Consider the following 15,824-nt stretch of genomic DNA (forward strand, 5'->3'; position numbering starts at 1 on the left):
CACAAGGATTGTCATCATGTACACTAGCGAAGTGTTGAGATTCAGCCCTTAGGGTAACCCCACTGTTTTGCATTGTACTTTTTTGGTCTTGTGCTTTTGTATAGAAGGAATACTTGTTTATATCATATCCTTGCCAAGTTATAACATTTCTTTTAGGCCCATCTGCTAGCTTTCTCAACATTTCAGAAGCATTATCATCAGCCAAGATTGTGTGTTTAAACCAATCTAGGAAAGTCTTGTTATGTTTTTTCAACACTGAGTTCTTCGACATTTTTGAATTACTTTGTTTGACTAAATTTTCATGACGAACTATGTATGGCAAAACTTCATTACTATTATTCAACACATACAAGTGAGCTTGTTGCAAATCTCCTACACTTGGAGTGATGACATGCAATCCTCTTGAACCCTTACCTCTTACTCTTTCGTCATGCCGAGACTCGGGAAGCCCAACAGGTTTAGCTTTTTCAATGTACTCTGAACAAAATTCAATGGCTTCTTCTGCAATGTACCTTTCAACAATAGATGCTTCAGGACGGTGTAGATTTTTGGTATACCCTTTTAAGATCTTCATGTATCGCTCAACCGGATACATCCACCGCAAATAAACAAGACCACAACATTTGATTTCTCTGACTAGATGAATAATTAAGTGAACCATGATGTCAAAGAATGCAGGCGGAAAATACATCTCCAACTCACAAAATATAATAGCAACCTCATTTTCCAGTTCGTCTAACTTCACAGGATCAAGAACTTTGCAACATATAGAATTGAAGAAAAAGCAAAGCCGAGTTACGGCAAGCCTGACTTTGTTAGGCAAAATGTCTCGTATGGCCAGCGATAACAATTGTTGCATCAAGACGTGACAATCATGAGACTTTAAGCCTACCAACTTAAGATCCTTCAAATGCACAAGGCTCTTAATATTTGAAGAGTATCCTTGTGGAACTTTGACCCGTCGTAGGCACTGACAAAAGCTGATCTTTTCCTTTCTGGACAAAGTATGACAAGCTGGAGGCAAGTATATTTTTCTACCATCAGACCTTGGATGTAACGACGCTCGGATACCCATCTCAGCTAGATCTTGACGAGTATTCAAACCATCTTTTGTCTTGCCGTGAATGTTAAGGAGCGTCCCAATGAGACTATCACATACATTTCTCTCCACATGCATAACATCAATACAATGTCTAACATCTAGATCAACCCAGTACGGAAGATCAAACAAAATTGACCTTTTCTTCCATATGCAAGTCTTATTTTTGTCCTTCTTTTGGATTTTTCCAAATATTGTATTTAGGTGTTGAACCCGTTGAAAAATCTGGTCACCAGTCAACGGTACCAGTGCATTTTCATGCTCTTGACTTCCATTAAATGCTTTTTTCAATCGTCGGTAAGGATGATGAGGTTTAAGAAAACGTCGATACCTAGTGTAAACTGTTTTTCTTCCATGTTTCAGTTGTATGTAGCTTGTGTCTTCTTCACAGATGGGGCATGCACGATGGCCTTTAACACTGTAACCGCTCAAATTCCCATATGCTGGAAAATCATTAATGGTACAAAAAAGCATTGCACGTAAATTAAATGTCTCATTTTGAAACCCATCAAACACTAAAACTCCTTCGTCCCACGACTTTGTAAGGTCTTCAATCAAGGGATTGAGATAAACATCGATGTCATTTCCTGGCTGTCTTGGGCCCGTTATCATCATAGACAACATCATGTATTTTTGTTTCATACACAACCAAGGAGGAAAATTGTAAATCACTAGCAAAACTGGCCATGAACTGTGTTGCGTGCTTAAACTGCCATATGGATTCATTCGATCAGTGGCTAGTCCAAGCCTAAGATTTCTTGCCTCTTTGCCAAAATCCGGATACAAACGGTTTATCTTCTTCCATTGCAAGGAATCAGCCGGATGACGAAGCATTCCATCACAGTTTCTCCCATTTGCATGCCATGTAAGGTCTTTTGCGTCGTCTTCATTAGCAAACAGACGCTTAAACCTTGGAATGATCGGAAGATACCACAACACTTTCGCTGGGGGGCCCTTGTTTGAGTTTTCATCACTACTACACTCCTCATCATCCTTGAGTTTGTACCGTGATACCCCACACCTAGGGCATTTCGACATTTCTTGAAATTGATGTCTGTATAATATGCAGTCATTCGGGCAAGCATGAATCTTTTGATACTCCATACCCATGGGACACAATATTTTCTTTGCTTGATAGTAACTTTTAGGCAATGTGTTTTCCTCTGGAAGCATGTCGTGCACTACTTGAAGCAGTGAACTAAAGCTTTTGTCACTCCACCCATATCTGGCTTTGATATTAACCAGACTTAAAACTGCCGACAACAACGTCAACGAATTCTTGCACCCCAAATACAAAGGTTTCTTTGAATCAGTTTGTAATGTATCATACATAGGGGCATGTGCTTGCTGAAAAGACTCTTGTCCAAGGTCACGAATCATATCCTCCAAGCGATCTCCCATTTCTACATCAAACGGTTCGGATTGCTGCCCACTCTGCATGTCTGTCATTTCACCATGCCATATCCACGTCGTATAATTCCTCTTAATTCCATCACACAATAGATGTTCTCGTATGTCATCCAGTATTTGTCGTCTTCCGTTCAAACAATTGATGCAAGGACAATAATATTTTCCATCTTCATCCGGTTGACCTCTTTCTGAAGCAAATTGTAAGAATTGCTCGACGCCTTCCTCATATTCTGGGCTGATGCGACTTTCATTCATCCAACTTCGATCCATCTAAGTAATAACTCGGTCATACTCTCAAAGTTATTCGATGCATGAAAATCTCACTTTTTTATTATAGGTGTGGCCCTATCCCATTTGGGAAGACCGTCTTTTATGGTAGCTTCATACATCAGGGTTAATTCTATTTTGTTAAATTTGACAAAATTTTGGCAGCATTTCGCATTGGTCTCCAAGTACACAACATGAAATCGGTGAAATTAATTTTTCGATAATCAAGTATGCACCCAGAGAACAACTATAAATGCATTACCGAAATTTCATCAAATTAAACAAAATAATTTTAACCTTAACACATGAATCTACCATAAAAATATCAGTCTCCCCAAACTGTCCAAACAGACAATTCAAGATTAAATACAATGATTAATGCAAACTGTCCGCAAGAATCATTGCATCCAATCTCAAACGGGAATCAAAGGTTCACTTTTCATGAACACAATTTATATAACATATATCAATTGTCATTAATGGCAGTGAACACGTAATAAAAATATTCATTGGTAACAAACATTTGTACCTGCGATGATGAGCAGCACGGTCCAAAATGAAAGCAAGAATCAAAGAAATAACTGAATGAACACCTACATCAATCATCATTCCGAAAAATAGATATCAATATGAATGCTACACTTAAAATCTGAAGAAGAATAAAGGATAATATGGCGGAAAGGATACAGTGTTGTTTGCACCCAAACTCTTACTTACGTGGCTAACATAATTTATGGAAAAATCATTTATGGAAAAATCCACAAATAGAGCAACATAATTTCAGGATCACTGCAAGCATTCATTAGTTTCAGTCACACAATAGTTTAACTATTTCGTCACATTACATAGAAATAGTTTCAGTCTTGAATTCCTAATATTATCTTTTTCCTTGTCCTTTCAAAACCAATCGAATTTACAGGGATCCATATTGCATTCTTTTTTAAAATCACTTTCAAGCCGTACCATTTATTCCTAAAAAAGCACTTGGAAGCTAAGGTGAGCCCGCTGCCAAGTCAGTTTGAAAGACACTCACCATGAGCCTGCCCCACTCATTCTCTCAAGCAAAATGCTAGGTGCTAAGAGAAATCCAATTAATAGCAACTATGAAATCCAATTAATAGCAACCAGATCACAATTCTGCACCATCGAAGACCATCCAATTAATAGCAACCTTCCTACCCACATGCAAACTTTAATAAACAAGTGACTAGCCCATTCGAAGATAGCAAGAAAATCCTATCCACCATAGTTTGCGCACAAGGTTTCAACTATTATCTATATAAAAATTCATCTTTCATTCTATTAAGTTTCAATTATTTTTATTGCTGAAAATGATCTTTAATTTTTGTTTTAGCTTCAAAAACTAGAAGAGTTAAGATAAAAACAAATTAATGGATCAATCAAGTAAAATGTATTTGAACAGAAATCATACTACCATTCTTCGAATTGCTAAGGAACGAAAGTTTGCGGTGAGAAGAACTTTTTTTGTGAAAGAGAGATGGAGGAATTGGGAAGGGAACTTTTTGTTGAAGAAAGAATTTTTCAATTCAAATTTCTTCTATACGCAACGAAAGTCTATCAGTATCAATTCAGCAAAATCATCATTTTTCCAATAATTTATTATTATTTTTTTATCTAAAGTTAAGTAGCTTGGGCTTAACGTGCCTGGAAAAAAAAAGTAGACTTTCCTTTACAATTTATCAACTTAACGTAATTTAACTATAAATATTATTAACGTAATTTAACTATAAATATTATTAAGCTTGGGCTTAACGTAGATTTTCCAATTATATTTTATAAAAATAATTGCAACTCCAATAAAAAAAATTTAATTATATATTATTATTAACGTAATTTCTATTTCTACTACTCTTAAAAACAATTTAACTATATATTGTTATAAATCATGTGGATACATTTTGTCACAATCTAAACACGTCAGTGGCATCAATTTTTCCTTTTCCCATATAATCCCAGAATTTCAACAATTAGTCAACTTGAATCTCCTATTATAGAGGCATTTTCATTCACACACCCCAAATTGTTGGAAAAATAAAATAAACAATAAGCAAGAAAAACACACACGTGCTTTTCTCCTAATAATCACCTCAAGCGCAACCAGGGAGGGGATATCCCCAAAATGCTCCACAATTAAGAAAACATGTGACATTTTCATGAATTACGGAGAACACCAAACAAAAATTAAATTAATGCAAATGGCAGAGTAATATATAAAAATGAATTCTAAAAACCGTAAAAGACAACAGAAGAGGGGGGAAAGAGAAGCGCACCTGGAAGCGCACCTGAGTTCTTCAAGGAGAGGTATTAAATTTGAATTTGTGAATACTACTCTTGCAGTAATTGTGGGACCAATTTGAGGGTTTAGGATTTTACAGGAGAAATGACGTATAGGCCCAATTTAAGAATTTGGTTTGACAAAAATCTAGTTAAAGTGGGTTTAGGTAATAGAAATTGGACACCATGATTTTTATAATTGGTTTCGGGTCTTATTTTACGTAGACCCAACTGAACCTAATATAGGATAACCTTTTTTAAATTTTAAAAACTTTTTAAAAATTAGTAAAATGTTTACAAGAATTTTTAATGTAATATATATTTCTTCAAAATCAATTCTTGATAATCTGAAACAAACATAAGTAAGAATTAGAAAGAACGTGAAAAAAATTATTTTATTATTTGATAAATCATGATATTAAATTATAACTTTGATTTTAAAGATTTTCAGCTAGATAATTAAAATTAATATTTTTTTATTAATTGATAAAACCGTGATATTAAATTATAATTTTGATTTTTAAAGACTTTCAAGTTTCAACTATATAAATTTAAATTAATAAATATAATTTCAATTTTATGATTAATTTCAAATATCAAACAAGCATTTTTAACATTTCAAATCCCAATAGTATATTCCCCAAGTTTAATAAAATTTATATCAACCCGTTAGCTGGGTGCACTTCACACAGCTAGCAATAAATCAATAAATTAAATAATAAAAAAACAAAAATCATGAACTCGGAGTTTATATAGATGCGTGGATGTACCTTGGAGTGTTGGTACTATCTAATACACTTTTTCTAAAACTATTATGATTTAGAAAATTTACTATGCATTAGCTGTGTACATAATTTTATATGGTATATGAATTTTAAATTATTTTAGAAATCATATCAATATTAATTTATGGTTAAATAATAAAATTAAATTATTTTACATTATTAAAATATCATCATTAAATTTTATTATTTGTATTCTTAATACAATACGAGATTTTTTTATGTCATTCAAATTTTTTGAGAAATGTGATTAAATAATTTGTTTTATTCTTTAAAAATTACTCTGAAAATTATTAAGATTCATTATCTTGTGTTTTTACTTTATTATTTTTCAACTCATTAATTGATTGACGTGTCTTATGATTCATTTTGTCCTAAAATTGTTAATGTTTATTAGGATATACCTTTACTAAACTATAGTTTTTAAAAAATAGATGAACGAAAAATATGTTTTAATCAAATAAATAATGTATGCATATTGTTAATGTTTATTAGGATATACCTTTACTAAACTATAGTTTTTAAAAAATAGATGAACGAAAAATATGTTTTAATCAAATAAATAATGTATGCATACATTCTATGACTTTTTTGACAATAAGTTATAGTATCGTAAATTTCTGTAACAATTATATTAAAAATTATATCAAAATATTTTTCAATTAATTGATATTATAAAAAAATTGTAACAATTTTTGTTTGCTACTAAGTATATAAATCAATTGATAAGAATGTTTTAATTTAACTAGTGATTTTAAATTTAAGTTTTAATACAATATTAAATATTAATAAGGATGACTTTTTTATAATAAGAACTCCGTGATAATCATTTCATAAATGATAATCATACTAAATTTGAGTGTGTCGTGGTTACCAGACCTAATATGTTATTCCTGTTCTCAAACTTAGTTCGTGAATTAAAATTTAAAGTTTTATTAAGTAAATCTAAAAAAATAAATATTTAATTGAGTATTAAAATAACTTTTGACAAAAAATATTCATCACTATTTAAATATAATTTTTTTTCTTGTTTCTTCTTTCCTAAATAATTTTTTTATTAAATTTATTAACAAAAGATTCACATAATTAACAAATGAAGTTAAAAATAATAAAAAAATGACAAATATAATAAAAATAAATTACATGTGGATTATAATTAACTCTATATTTAAAGACTTAAAACATAATTTTCGTGTCTCATGAAAATATTTTTATTTTTGTTCTGAAAAATTTGTTGAAAAATAATAAAAATATAATTTTTTTTCAAATATAATAATTAAATAATAATATATTAATAATAAATTTTAATTTTTTTACTATATAATTATTTTTACCAACATTCTATAAAAATTCTATAAAAGTTAAACTCTATTATTAAAAACAATTTTTTTTTTCAAATTAACTAATATCAAATAATTTATATAGATATGTGTTATATTTAAATGATAATCATGAAATAATAAAATTAAAATTACGAAATTCATTTTAAAAATTTAGTTTAATTTTTAAATGTTTACCTTTTGAATTTATTATTATTTATTAATTATTATATTTTTTTTAATTAAAATATAATTAATAACACAATATATGATTTTTTTTAAAATATATAAATAATTAAAAAAAATTATATTAACATCAGTTATTTGAAAACCGATATCGTTAAGCACTTACAACATCAGTTTTAACATCTGTTATTTGAAAACCGATGTTGTAAGTGCTTAACAACATCGGTTTTTAAATAACCGATGTTAATAGGACGATGTTAAAACTCATTTTTTTAGTAGTGAAAGTGGATGTCCATGGATTTAAACTCACAGAAGCAAGTTTCGTTTCAGACGCTATCAGGTACTTAATCTATCAACCCTTTGTTTTTCTATTATTGTCAAATTTTTTTGTTACCCAAGGTTTATGCTCTGTGGTTTTTGTGTGTGTATGTCTATATTACTTTCTTTAATTCATGGTGGAGGGGATTTTTTCTACACTGCTTTTCAACAGCAATTAACCCAATCTTGCCAGGGTTTTGTATTGTTTTCACAATTATAATTATGTCTTTTATATGTTCGTTGGATTTTTTTTAGTTCATCAAATGCTATATTTATTTGATGACATTTTTTATGTTGTCCAACATCAAAATGGATCCCCAACTCAGCCTCCAGATGAAGGAAATTTTGTGATCCAAAATTCAAACCTGATTGATATATTTGGAGTTCTTTGTTTATATATGACATGCTTTATTTGTAAATTTATGACATGCTTTATTTATGAATTTATGACATGTTTTATTTATATATTTGGAGTTATTTGTTTTGGGTTTTTTTTTTGGGTTACAGAGTTTTCAATTTACATTTTGTCGCATGTCCTATCAACATTGACACATGCTTAGTTTTTGTTTTGTGTCTTATTGTCTTTATTATTTTTAGAAATAATCTCTATATTAACTTTGCATGACCAAATTTCCGTTTCAGTATTCACATGTTGCAATATACATTCATATTGTTAACAAATATTCCTGATTGTTTGGTTTTTGTTGTGGGTTGTTTCTGGGTTTTATTACTTAAGGAAATTTTGTGTTACACAATTTAAACCTAATTGATGACATGTCAGATCAAAATAATGGTGATATGGATGAGACACAAACAGGCATGGATATAGGTAATTCTACAATATTTATATTGAACTTATTACATTTTTTATTACTTAATTACATACATTAAGCTAATTTACTTTATATAAATTTGCTTTGTATAGATTACTTATTCAAGGACCCAACAATAGACGATAGTGATGATTATGATGAATAGAGCATTCTAGGCACACCATGTCAATATGAAAATACAAGTTTCCACTCATATCTTTTTTAAATATATTGTTTTGTCTTTGATGTCTACAATTATAAATTATTAATTTATAGGTGCTCCTTACATTCATATTGGACATCAAGCTTGGTAATGCCAAAATTTATAGGTGCTACTTACAATGATGTTGGACGTTCATATAATCTAATCTTTGCATTCATGTCATCTTATTGGAAGCCTCCTTTATCTATGTGTTATGTTTATTATCAAATATTTGATTGATAATGTTTATTATCAAATATATTACATCCTTTATCTATGTGTTATGTTTACTACCAAATATTTGACATCCTTTATTTGTGTCTTATCTTTATTGTCAATTATATGGCATACTTTATTTATATATTTGGAGTTCTTTGTTTTTTTTTTTTGGGGGGGGGGGGGGGGGGGGTTGGGTTACAAAGTTTTTAATTTACATTTTGTCACATGCCCTCTCAAAATTGACACACACTTACTTTTTATTCTGTGTCCTATTGTCTTTATTATTTTTAAAAATAATCTCCATATTAACTTCGCATGACCAAATTCTTGTTTCAGCGTTCACATCTTGCAATATAGATTCATATTCTTAACAAATTTTCCTCATTGTTTGGTTTTTGTTATGGGTGGTTTCTGGGTTACAGTGATTTCTATTTACATCTGCACACGGTCAGTGTCTATAGATTAACTACTCATAACCAAATTTTTGTTACACCATTCACGACCTATTGTATAAATTTAATTTTCCCCAAAATTTTCCTCATTGTTTACTTTTTGTTTAGCGTTCTTATTAAATTTCTGTGTGTTAATTTTTTTGTTGCTTTCACTGCCCAGATTTGTATTTTCGTCCCAATGACTTTTACATTGTGTCTGCGATTTTTAAAAGTTCATTTTTCTTAGGATCTGCTAACCTTTGTGGTTATGTCTTCCTATTTTTGAGGAATTTAAATTAATCGGTCATTATTTTGCAACATTTATTTACATTTTTTAATTGGTTTCTGGATAGTTTACCCTCCACAAAGTATCCCCGGACTATGACATTGATTGAAAGACCTTGATTGATAGACAACACCCGCCACTATCCAATGTTAAATCCCGCCACTTATTTCTTACTGCATTTTGGGTATAGTGTACCCATAACAATACACGGTAATTGTTGTACACCTCAGATCACAATCCATTTAATTAATATCCTATCTAATATGTAGATTTGATTTTCACAGGGTGGGTGTCCATGGATTAAATTCACATAACCAATGTTTTCCCTAAGGTTTATGTTCATGTGCATCCCAGGCTGATGTCTCTAGCCTTTTTTCCAGTCTGTTTTTCCCATAGGACTTAATCCAATTTTGGTAGTTTTTTTTCATTAAACAAGCATGGTAAGAATTTTTTTACATATGTTTTTTCCACGGGCTAATACAAATCTCTTTTGTTAATGTATGTTTGTTACCCACTCAATTATGTTCTTATTTTTCTCTGCCCAACTTTTGTTGATCACAGTCGATCGACATTTATTTTGCAATTTTGATTTACATTTTTAATTGGTTTCTGGATAGTTTACCCTCTAGAAAATATCCATGGCCTGTGACATTCATTGGAAGACATTGATTGATAGACAACCCTCGCCACTATTCAATATTAAATCCCGCCATTTATTTTTTACTGCATTTTAAGTATAGTGTACTCATAATACTACACAATAATTATTGTACATCTCAGATCACAATCCACTTAATTATTATCCTACATAATTTACAACTTTTGATTCCCAATGCTACCATCCATCGCGTCTAATCATAAAACAAGACCGACAAAATTTAATCATTAACATACATAAGTATAAATATATGCTGTTATGTAGAATGAATATACACAATTTAGGGAAGCGTAAAAGACAAATACTAAACAAACATTAATAACTATTTGTTGTAACTATTCACCACCAAACTTAAGACTGGACTTTGAGGGGTCACAACTTATTTGGTGTCTTTCCAATAGTCACTGTTATATATTTATATTTACTATATTCATTGTAACTTCTTCCATTTGTGTGAAACCTTCAACTTCCACACGACAACATGAGTACATCGACATCTTCCTTTATTCCTGTAAGTTTCTTTCACTTTACCAGACTTCATTTTAACCTTATGACTATCTGTTCCAGTATGACCCTTCATATATTTCTTCTTTTCCTCTATCATTAATCTTTCACATTACTATTACTGTATAATTGTTCCTTACGTGTATATCATCCATTGTTCCCAAACTTACACATATCCTCTTTACACCACAAACATGATTGCACCCAAACTTACACATATCCTCCTCTTTATGTGTATGTCATCCACTTTTCCCAGGCTTACACATATCTTCTTCTGATTTACCGGTTTTTTGGGGTGCATGTTTCTGTCCAGCTTTTTGTAAACCCCACCATATTTATTTCTCCTAATAATTACATTATATATTGTGCTGCAGGGCCCCTCCAATTGGATGCCAAAAACCCAGTTTTTAGCGGCATTTCATGTTGACAAGGTCGACATTCACCATCCCAACTATTTTCCCATTTTCCTTTATCCAGATAAGAAAACAAACTTATTTTTATTGTTGACATTTTTCCTTGTAGAACATTATTGAGGTCCCTTTGTCTTACCATACACAATGACGGCCATATTACCCAACTTATGTTTTATTTGACTATAATGAAAGCAAACATTTTGTTAGGGTGCGGAATATGGCACCCAATATTTTTTTGCTGATGGTCTGAAAGAATTTCGAAGGACCCACGACATTAACGATAGTGTCATTATCCGGTTTTTTGTTCCCGACAAAAATACCTCTTTCGAGATTGATGTCATCAGACCTATCGATGGGCAATCACGTGGAAGGTCAGTGGTTACCACCAGAAGGCACATCTTTACAATTGATATCACACAAGATATGGTGCAACAATACTTGCCTTTGGTAGGAGTTTCTAACCCACTCAATTATGTTGTTGTTTTTCTCTGCCAACCTTAAGCTATTAGTCAAAGAACTGTCCTTTATATTCGTAATATTCATATAACATTTCCTGCTGCTTTAAAAAAAATGTCCATTAATTGCTGTTATAATTTGGCTGCAGGTTCTTCTAGTAACAACTCCAAATTTTTTGTTTGGCTCAAAAAAATATATTCTTGTCCACCGTGGTTATGGTAAACATAACCAGTGGCAGGTCACCATTCATGATGGTTTGCCATCCCTTGCAAACCCATGGTTCCAGTACCTCTCTCAATATAACTTAATGCCTGGATATGAAGTTATATTCTTCTTCATGTTTGATGAACATGCGTGGGAAATCCTATTTAGGAAAGAAGTTATATGGGATGACACCCTTTCTAGTTGAAGACCATCCCATAGAGAACTATATATTTTTTTTGTTTTAATTTGATTTATATTTTGCTTAATTTTGTTAGTCAAATACATTAGGGTATCAAACAATTGAGAACAAAACTTATTCACATTACAAGAACCTAGCTAGAGAAAACAGGTTGATGAACTTTTGATGTTTTATTGTTTGCAATTAAATGATTAATTCAAATGAATGATTACCAAAAGTAACCGTATACTCTACATCTTCTCAAAGTAATTTGACATGAGAATCAAATGGTTACACAAAATCCTAACATTCTGCATTAAAATTAATTAGCAAACCAGGTATCATTTGTAATACTTGACGGGTTTATTGGAATTCAAATTCCACATGCCTCCTTCCTTGAGATACTCAAGATACCTTGCAAATTCAGGCCTTGCTGTTGTTTTCTTTTTCCTACGAAGAGCCAAGAAGCTTAGAAGTGGGTGACTCTTGTCATTATTATTATTACCCTTCTTTGTGGGGTTTCTCTGTAGATTGATCTCCCCATAGGTGGAACCCAGAGCCATTTTTCTTGAGAATTGGATCCCCAAGAAGGTAAACTTGTGCTCCTCTTGAACCCTTCTTGCAAAAGTGCAGTGGTGGCAGATTCTTTACCTAAGCTTTCATACCCTCTCCGAGTAGTCATGGATCTAAACATGGTTGAGCTTGAATCTTGCTGTGTGAAAGACAAGGTTTTGATTGATTTACTTAGTGTAAGTAAAGAGGTGAGAGCAAAAGGGTTAGTGGGGATTGTAGATGAGAGATAACTTGAAGTGGCAAATTTACGTTAGAGGGTTCCATTTAGAAACAATTTACATAATAGGGTCTATTTTGAAAGTATTTGCACAGGGGGTCTCTTTTTGCATGGAAGCCACCATTGGCTTTGGCAGTAAAGCATGACCCGCCAGTGGCAATGGCGATACAGGCGTTGACGTGGAGGATCCCACCATTGGCACTAACGATACGCGCTGACGTGGAGAGGTGCCGCTGGTCCCATTGGCGAGACACGCCACGTGAAGAGGTTCCCGCTATCAGCAATGGTGATACTGACGTGGAGGAAGCTCTCACCTCTCCCATTGGCGATACTGATGTGGAACATTTCAACCATGCAGTGTTTGCAGTGTTATGCAGGCTAGGGTTGCAGTCTTTCTGATGAGTTGCAGTGATAGGTTAGGGTTGCAGGTTGCAGCTGTAGCTGAAAATGGAGGAGTAGGCTTGTGACCGTTGCTTCCTTACGTTTTCTCCTATAAAAAAATGCTTCATGAATGTAAATTTTTCTACACTTCTCCTCCCCCAAGTTGTTGTTGAGCTTTTCCTTTCTCCTTGAGTGTGTGTGTTGTGCTTCCTTGAAGCTTCTTGTGTGCCATTTCTCCTCCATAATTCTTGGTAAGTGATTTTTAAATTAAATAAGATTTATATATTCTGTTGTTAAATTGTAAAAATAGTAGGTTAGTTAGTATTAATAGATATTGTAAACTTAGGTTAATTAGTATTAATAGGTATTCTATTTTTAAGTTTTATGTATTAATAGATATTCCAAGGTTAGATTAGTTAATATGAAAATATTATTTGGTTGTTGTATATATTCTTAGATATTATATATATATATATATATATATATATATATATATATATATATATATATACACACACACACACGTATGATACTTTAGTTAAGGCACACTTAATATTAGTTTTTGTAATATTAGACATAAGTTAATATTATCTTTAGATATGTATTTGTAAATTTTAGGCCCACGTAAAATTTATATATTCTGGTAAGTGATTTTCAAATTAAATAAGATATATATTCTGTTGCTAAATTATAAAAATAGTAGGTTAGTTAGTATTAATAGGTATTCTAAGCTTACGTTAATTAATATGAAAATATTATTTAGTTAGCTAGTATGAAAATATTACTTAGTTGTTGTGTATATTGTTAGATTTTATATATGTGATATATATATATATATACACACACACGCATGATACATTAGCCAAGGCACACGTAATATTAGCTTTTGTAGTATTAGACACAAGTTAATATTAGCTTTAAGTATATATTTGTAAATTTTAGACACACGTAAGTTTTTAGTTTTTGTAATATTAACACTTCACACGTAAATAAATAATTGTAATATTAGACACTTTACACACGTAAATTTATATTTGTAGTATTATATTTTTTGTAAGTTAATATTATTTAAGTTAATTATTTTTAGTTAGAATGTTATATATATTATTTGTTAGTTTTAGTTTGTAGGTTAATATTATTTGTTTTAGAAAATTTACATGATTAAATATATGATACATTGTACATTATTATTATTTTTGTATTACACGTTGTTTAAATAATTTTTTGCATTTCAATATTTGTTTGTATTTTAATTTATTTGGTAGTCCATATTTTATTTAATTATTTATTTGTTAATTGTAGAATATATTATGTTATTTATTTAAATTTATTTGTGTGTATGTATTTGAAATTATTTGTAGAATATATTTAAATTTTATTATTTGTATAATATATTTTGTTATCAAATAAATATATTTTGTTATTTATTTAAATTTGTCTTCACATGTATTTTAATTTATCTATAGAATATATTCAAAATTGCCCAGTTTTATTTATTACAAATTTATTTATATATATTTAATAACGTTTTTATAGATGTGCGTAGTTTTATTTATATTATGTAGAAATAATGTATAAATTATTTTGTGAATTTATTCTAATATTTTATTTTACAGTATCAATGACATCTTCGTCGTCAACTCCATCAAATATTAAAATTAAGTTTGGCCCGATCGATGATGACGTATTATGGATGCAAGCTAAGCATGTTTCAGAGCATGTTTGAAATGAAGAAGAAGACCGGAAATTACATAAAATGGAATTCCTCAACTTAACAAAATTTCAGACACAAAATGGAAGGGTTAAACTTAAAAAAATTTCAGACACAAAAATCATCAAAAAAGAGACTTACAAATAATTACTGCTAATAATTTTTAAATAAAAAATCTAATTCACAAAATTAATACACTTAAATTTCAGCTTCAAATTTGATTCTAACCACAAAATTTATTACTTCAAAATAAACAATTTGTAAATGATAAAAATTATTCTAAAATTTAAGTTGAAACAAAATGAAAGAAGGCTTCTAAAAAATTGACTCAATAAAAAATACTTCCTTTAAATAAATACAAAATATCCTTACTTTAAATAAATAGAAGATGGAATCAACAAACTTCAAGCAAAACGAAACACTTTCTTTCTCTCTTCACACTACTTTCTTACTCTCTTCAGTGTCAAATTTTGCAACTGCTCTATTTAAAGAAAATTTACACCAAAGTTGAAGCATGCATGTGATCTACAACCAAAAATTACACGCCATTAAAGCATGCATGTGATCCTAAAACTGTATGCATGTGACCTGCTGCATGCCCTAGCATGCAAACCCTAACCTGTAACCAGCCAAGCAAGAACAGTGCCCTAGCTAGCACCTGTGTGACCTGTCTCGCAAGAAGGAATGGCGGATTCACGTTGTCTCGCAAGTAGTATTGGCGGGACTGCTGTACACGTTGATCACGTAGGAGCCAATGGCGGGACTGATCCATGTTGGCACATGTCCCGCCATTGGTATTGACGGCATTGGCTGTATTGCTGTTGGTGCTGGCGGCACCCAGCCACGTCAGCATCGTTCTCGCCACTGTTGATGGCGGTATCCTTGGTATCGCAATTGCAGGTG

The 15,824-nt window shown here is 31.1% G+C and overlaps 1 protein-coding gene and 1 pseudogene across 1 annotated transcript in view; both read right to left on the reverse strand.

The window, feature by feature from the left end:
* Positions 1-15,824, reverse strand: part of LOC100795233 (TMV resistance protein N) — a 93,516-nt gene that overhangs the window by 18,932 nt on the left and 58,760 nt on the right. The gene's annotated exons all lie outside the window — the stretch shown is intronic.
* LOC100816883 (uncharacterized) lies at positions 12,381-12,733 on the reverse strand (annotated as a pseudogene).

Source organism: Glycine max, chromosome 16 (genome assembly GCF_000004515.6).
Source record: "Glycine max cultivar Williams 82 chromosome 16, Glycine_max_v4.0, whole genome shotgun sequence".
NCBI classification, from domain to species: Eukaryota; Viridiplantae; Streptophyta; class Magnoliopsida; order Fabales; family Fabaceae; genus Glycine; species Glycine max.